We start from the raw sequence: 7,227 nt of genomic DNA, 5'->3' as shown, positions 1-7,227 counted from the left end.
TTCCTAGGTTCTGGGGCCCCCTAAATATTCAATTTAGGGGTGTGTTTAGGTCTGGGAGGTTAGTAGCCAATGGCTACTAGCCCTGAGGGTGGCTACACCCTCTTTGTGCCTCCTCCCTGAGGGGAGGGGGGCACATCCCTAATCCTATCGGGGGAATCCTCCATCTGCAAGGATTTCTAAAAGTCAAAGTCACCTCAGCTCAGTACACCTTAGGGGTTGTCCTGACTGGCCTCCTCCTTGTTTTTCTCATTATCTCCTCCGGCCTTGCCGCCAAAAGTGGGGCCGTGGCCGGGCGCGGGTATGGAATGCCCAGGTGCGGGTATGGAATTCCTAGCTGGAAGGCCTTTGAGGCTCACCGCCAGGTGTTACAGTTCCTGCAGGGGGAGGTGAGAAGCACCTCCACCCAGTAAAGGCTTTGTTCCTGGCCACAGAGTGACAAAGGCACTCTCCCCATGTGGCCAGCAACATATCTGGTGTGTGGCAGGCTGGTAAAACTAGTCAGCCGACACTGAAAGTCGGGTATGTTTTCAGGGGGCATCTCTAAGATGCCCTCTGGGGTGTATTTCACAATAAAATGTACACTGGCATCAGTGTGCATTTATTGTGCTGAGAAGTTTGATATCAAACTTCCCAGTTTTCAGTGTAGCCATTATGGTGCTGTGGAGTTCATGTATGACAGACTCCCAGACCATATACTCTTATGGCTACCCTGCACTTACAATGTCTAAAGTTTTGCTTAGACACTGTAGGGGCATAGTGCTCATGCACCTATGCCCTCACCTATGGTATAGTGCACCCTGCCTAAGGGCTGTAAGGCCTGCTAGAGGGGTGACTTATCTATGCCATGGGCAGTGTGAGGTTGGCATGGCACCCTGAGGGGAGTGCCATGTCAACTTAGTCTTTTTCTCCCCACCAGCACACACAAGCTGGCAAGCAGTGTGTCTATGCTGAATGAGGGGTCCCCAGGGTGGCATAAGACATGCTTCAGCCCTTAGAGACCTTCCCTGGCATTAGGGCCCTTGGTACCAGGGGTACCAGTTACAAGGGACTTACCTGTATGCTAGGGTGTGCCAATTGTGGAGACAAAGGTACAGTTTTAGGGAAAGAACACTGGTGCTGGGGCCTGATTAGCAGGCCTCAGCACACTTTCAAATCATAACTTGGCATCAGCAAAGGCAAAAAGTCAGGGGGTAACCATGCCAAGGAGGCATTTCCTTACACAAAGGTTGTGTTGCGATGTTCAGGAAGTTATCTCAGTGGATGTGGCATAATCGATGCACTTATTGAGGCTAAAATCTTTGAAAGCAAAACTGTCCAGTCAGTTTTGAGCTCAACTCATTATGTTAATTGGTTACAAGGTATGCTCATCAGACCTGTGGCTACAGAAACATTACATTGGCATGCTTTCTGTAACATGAATGACAAATTAAGTTTTTCATATCTTATTTCAGAAGTGAACAAAGCACAGGGTGCACTTCATTCAAAAGATAAAATTCAAAGCCAGGCAATGTTCAATACACTCCATTCAAAATCAGAAAACGTGAAAATCAAATTTGTAGATTTTGTCAAAGAATGTGAAAAAAACATAACTTTGCAAGTACTGGGAAAATGTTTTACACACAATAGCTCTAGTGAAAAACTCTGTACATGCTGATTGGGAAGGTGATTGTGAGCTGTACATGAAGATTATGGAGTCACTGATTACTGTGTTTCACAAATTTGATTGCATAAACTACCAGAGATATGAAAAGAATGAAAAAGCTAGGGGTGGAAAGGATCAGAGAGAGGTGAAAAATTCAATAGTAATGGTCCATAGTGAAACTGTTCCTCACCATAAACTTGTGGGAAAGAGAGGGTAACATTTTATTAAACATGTTGACAGCCTTCTTCATTTAATGCAGCAGCGAAGAAAACCCTTTGAAATGACTGAGCCTGAGCGACTACACAACATTGTGACCAAACAATATGTGGATAATGATATAAAGACACATCTAGTAGATGTTCTGGAACATGGATCAAAACTATAGGGAGAACTGAGGCAGGAGAGATTTGTATTGAAAGAGAAAAAACTGACATAATCAGTAAAGAATTTATCAAGGACATTCTGTCGCAGGACCTTCTTCCAACAAACACATTATTTGTTGAAGATGATGCAACCAAACCAGTGAAGCACAAACTTGTACAAAAGCTAAAAAAAAAAACTTTCACCTGAAGAATTTCAATTTGAAAATGTGTCCTCATTGAAAACTGCTGTTGTTGTGGAGTGATGTCACAATTGTAAATGGTCAAGGTTTCATCCATCAAAACTTCAGAGAGGTAGTCCAGACTGTTTTACAGATATCAAAGTAAGTGTGCACTTTGCAAGAACTGCACATTGCCTTTGACACCTATCTTGAACTATTAGTCAAAGAATGTGAGAGAATCAGATGAATGTCTACAAGTGGAACAACTGACCTTGCCTGCATCAAAAATGTGACACCTATACCTGTGCAACTCAATAAATTCTGGTCAACAACATCAAACAAGATTAACTTGGAGATGTTAACTCACCAAAATATTGCTGATGCTTTACTGAACACTGTATTTCCAATTTTTGCAAGTGGAATGATTGGTAATGAGGAGTTGGTGACTGCACCGATATATTCAAAAGATACAGGCCATATTGTTCAAGAACTTTCGCAAAAAAAGGGAGCACACTGCCTACACTCCAGCAACAAAGTATGACCCCAATGCATCATGGTAAATGCAGTTGAATTTGTAGTCCTTTTAGAATGTAATAAAGTCTTTCACCTCCATAGGTGGTGAAAGGTCTTTGAACTTGTTCCAGAACTTCACAGTAAATTGGAGGAAGCTGGCCTTCATGTTATGCCACATGTTGAGTGGGCTGTTCGAAATGGTTTCAATCGAGTCATTGTAGTATAAAATGACACAGGTGGTCATTATGACCCTGGCGGTCTTCCGACTTCCAGGGTTAATGTGGCGGTATCACTGCCAAAAGGCTGGCGGTGAAGACTGCCACATTATGAGTGTCGCGGGTTGGGCGCTGCCAACCATCCACATCTCCACTCATATCGCCATGGCGATATGAACTGCCAGGCTGGAGATGTTCATCTCCGACCCGGGGGTCCACAGAGGACCACCGGCGGTATTATGAGCCGACCTACCACTATGGTTTCCACAGTAGTAGCACCGCCATGAAAACTAAGGTGGTATGGCTATCGGTGGCAGAGAATTCCTTCCCTGTCATCGGTAGATGGCTCCCCCATACCCACAGCAACCACCTGACCCCCACCCCCCCTACAGTCACAATACCTCCACCCACCTACTCATATAGCACCTCCACCCCTCCAATTACCATGACTCCCCACCCCTCCAATGACCATGACTCCCCCACCACCCCTCTCACATAGTGCCTCCCACCCTCCCTCTTACATGACACAACCCACCCCTCCCTGCATACATCCACACAGAAACCCACAAGCACCATGCATACACCCAGGAAAAAAGTGGCTGTATATGATGTTCGCACCTCCTATCAATGTATGTATTATAGTTGTGACAACATCGACATAATACAAATACAAAAGGGTGTTCACCTGGTGACCATCCAGCCACAATGAATGTAAATAGTATCATATGTAAAACATATGGTGCTTAAAAGTTCAGAAATAGACACAAGGGCACACCAAATGTATCCAATATGTTGTGATGCATATCAATGATGATTCCAATTTGCAAAATAGTGTAAGGACATGTTTATTGTTCATCCAACGGTGTTCCATAAAGCAATATCCATCATACGTCATGAGCCATGATAATGTCCATCATATATCTCGAGGAACAACAGCCAGCACGTCTTTCGTCAACATGAAACGACTTTTTCAAGGCTATAACGTATGTATACAGAAAAGAAGAAAAACAAAACACAAGGAATTTTTCCATCATTCCAAATGCAAATATGTAACCGTAAAAACAGTACTAAAGCAGACAAAAGTGAAACTAAAAAATATATATATATAGAACAGGACCAGAGAAAAGCAGATGAAACCACAGGAAGAATTGATGAAAATGAGAAAGAGTGGTGTATATCCACAATAGGCCCCAAATACAAAAAGAGAAAGAGAAAGGCTTGTGTTCATAATAATAGGTGTGTAAAGTACAGTGAACTCTCCATATTGATAAACGTGAAAAGAGTTTAAAGAATTATAAAAAATATTGTATAGGAAATGCTTAACAAGAAGTGAACGGCGAAAGAATCCCAGGGAAGCCCCAACCTATAAAGTGCAAAGAATGGGGATATTCCAAATAAAAAACCTACCAAAGAAATAATGATACCCAATATCAGGTGGTCGAAGAACAAAGTTATGGTGCATCAATACGGCTTGTTGATGCAACTCCTAATACCCATAAGTGTAAGTCGGGTAAGTAAATAGGAAGGCAGATGTGACCATGATAAGCTTACAGAATAAAAAACAATAAGTATTGTTCAGGAGTGGTGTGGGTGATAGATGCATATAGTTTTCTTTTAAGTAACAAAAGAATGAGGGCTGTGATAACAAAGTTAGGAATTGCGAATATTAGCCAAAAATATTAATAAGGACATGGTAAGGTATGCGATACTTAATTTACTGACCAGAAAATGAGTAAAAAGGAATTTATTCCCAATTTTATCTGACTTTAAACGAGTTACGAGATTTCAGAATGTAGAAAATAACCTGCTATAAGGCCGGAGAGACTAAGGAGTGTTAAATCTAATCTGCGTTGGTCATGTAATGATAACGTGTGGGAAAGCATGAGGTTATGCATGTCGGCGAAAAACAAATTAACCTGTGAGCCGAAGTGGTGGTGGTAGACTATAAAAGTGTCTGAACTGACAATGTAGGGGACGTAATATGTAAGTATAATTATTCCCAAATTTGGAACAAACGCTCATTCTTAAACTATGGAAGGACATGCAGATAGTATTGTGAACGTAACGGGCATTCGTGAAAACATGTCTCACTGAAGACTCGGGATCTTAAAGTCCCAAAGATGCGGCACGCAGAGTTAAATTACCAACCGTGTGTGGTAGTGAATGAACCGCAGTTTTAAAGTCAGCATTTACCTGTCAATGCCTGCCGAACGTTTCTTCCGTCCTGTCTCGATGGCGCAGGGTGCCGCCATCTTTCTTTATAATGTGTAACATAATGGAACTAGAAAGCGGACTATTGGAAAAAACACGTGACAGACGGGCAGAAGGTACTGTTGGGACCCGTTCTCAACAGGAACTGTCAGTGGGGTAAAGTAAGTTATGGACGCCACGTCCCGATGGCGCTGCATTCCACCATATGAGATTGGAAAAATGTTAATGAAGAGTGTTTGGGGTCGAAAAGAAAAAGTAACCATAAATATGTGAAAAAGTTGTGAACAAAGATTTAGCCATTTCACCAGAAAGAACAGATAAGAGAAATAAACGTTGAAAAATTAGCAATTTACATCTATACACAAATGTAAAAAGTGCTGTACATTAGCAATTTACACATATATACAAATACAAAAAGAGACGCTAATGACTATAACAATGGTAGGGTGTTCACTTTTGCATGTAAATATGACAACATTAAGGTCAATAAACTAACTGACACTAACCTCACATCTCAAATTACAAATTATGACCATAGCAACTCCAGCCATTCACTACACAAGTAAACTAGCAACAAAGCACCTTTTTTAGTAGAACTAGAAAGATACCACAAGGGCCAAAAGACTTCTCGCTCAGAACACCAGACTTCCAAAGAAAACCAGAAGATGAAAGAGAAAAAGAAAAACTAACAGAGAAAGACAAGGGGGGTGGCTAACCAGGAGGGCAGCATTGCGCAATCAAGCACACTAAACATCAGTCTATCTAATTCTACCCACACACAACCAGACATCTCGAATCATCAATTTGTCCAACAAAACACTGGACGGACATCAAATTAATGTTTTGAGCAAGGGTCTTGGATTTGTTCCGATAGCTCTGCCTGATTTTACTGAAGTACCCATCAATTTGTATAAATTCATACGTAAATGCAGACTGTTCAAATTTTTCCATGATAAAAACAGTATGGCTCCCCTGATTTCCAATACTCATACATCTAGTCATTTGACTATACAAGATGTCAGGGATATTCAAACTCTTCTATCCTTAGAGCATAACATGGATCTGTCCCAAACCCCTTTTTTGCATGATATTCTTTTTGACCTCAATGTTGACCCTTCTCTTAGCATTGACAGTGGTCTCAAACCTAATTCCAAATTTACTCCATCTCTACCTTCTGAAAATGTGATTGATACTTTTTATAAACATGTCACCCAGGATCTCTTTAAATTAGAAGACACATATGTCTCGAACCACAAGAAGATAACTTACAACATTACCAAACACGAAGCAGAAGCTATCAGTTTTCTTACAGCTGCACAAGACAGAGGGGGTCATTACAACATTGGTGGTAAAAGCTGCTTACTGCCGTGCAGAAGACCACCAACACACTGCAGCGGCCGTGGAATTCCGCCACGATCATTATGACCCAAAGCCCGGAATCCGCCAAAATCTAGACACCCACACAAGTCCGTCCCACCAAAGGTCAGTGATAAACTGGCGATAACAAAACCAACACCGTCAACCCAACAGGAATACGCCCACACTATCACGACCCACGAATCCACGCGGGGGTCTTTCAACCGCAGTAATCCATTGGCGGTACACACCGCTGCGCTCAAAATACACACACACTTCCAAAACACTACCACATTGGACAATTCAAAATACACACACCTGATACACATACACACACCACTCCCACACATCCAATACAATATAAAACACACACCCACATCACCCACAATCCCCTATGACCACAATTGCGACAGAAGGCCAGAGAGAGACACCACCATCAACAAACTAGCATCCACAGGCACTCAACACCATCACCCACATAACATCCACGCACCTCACACAACACACCTCTAAATATCACCCCACACATCACAACACACACCACCCCACACATCCCCCACACCACCCCATGGCACCACAAAGACACCCCAGGTTCTCTGCGGAGGAGCTCAGGGTCATGGTGGAGGAAATCATCCGGGTAGAGCCACAGCTATTCGGATCACAGGTGCAGCACACCTCCATAGCTGGGAAGATGGAGTTATGGCGAAGAATCGTGGACAGGGTCCACGCAGTGGGACAGCACCCAAGAA

At 42.7% G+C, this 7,227-nt stretch overlaps 1 long non-coding RNA gene across 1 annotated transcript; it reads right to left on the bottom strand.

Moving 5' to 3' along the window:
* Positions 1-3,740: 3,740 nt before the first annotated feature.
* Positions 3,741-5,187, bottom strand: LOC138258595 (uncharacterized). Its single transcript, XR_011198440.1, has 2 exons — positions 5,105-5,187; positions 3,741-3,887 (listed from the first exon to the last, which is right to left on the bottom strand). It is a non-coding gene; the product is annotated as an uncharacterized lncRNA (long non-coding RNA).
* Positions 5,188-7,227: the final 2,040 nt, after the last annotated feature.

Source organism: Pleurodeles waltl, chromosome 9 (genome assembly GCF_031143425.1).
Source record: "Pleurodeles waltl isolate 20211129_DDA chromosome 9, aPleWal1.hap1.20221129, whole genome shotgun sequence".
NCBI classification, from domain to species: Eukaryota; Metazoa; Chordata; class Amphibia; order Caudata; family Salamandridae; genus Pleurodeles; species Pleurodeles waltl.
The sequence above is the reverse complement of the archived record's forward strand: the minus strand, read 5'-3'. Positions and strand labels throughout refer to the sequence as shown.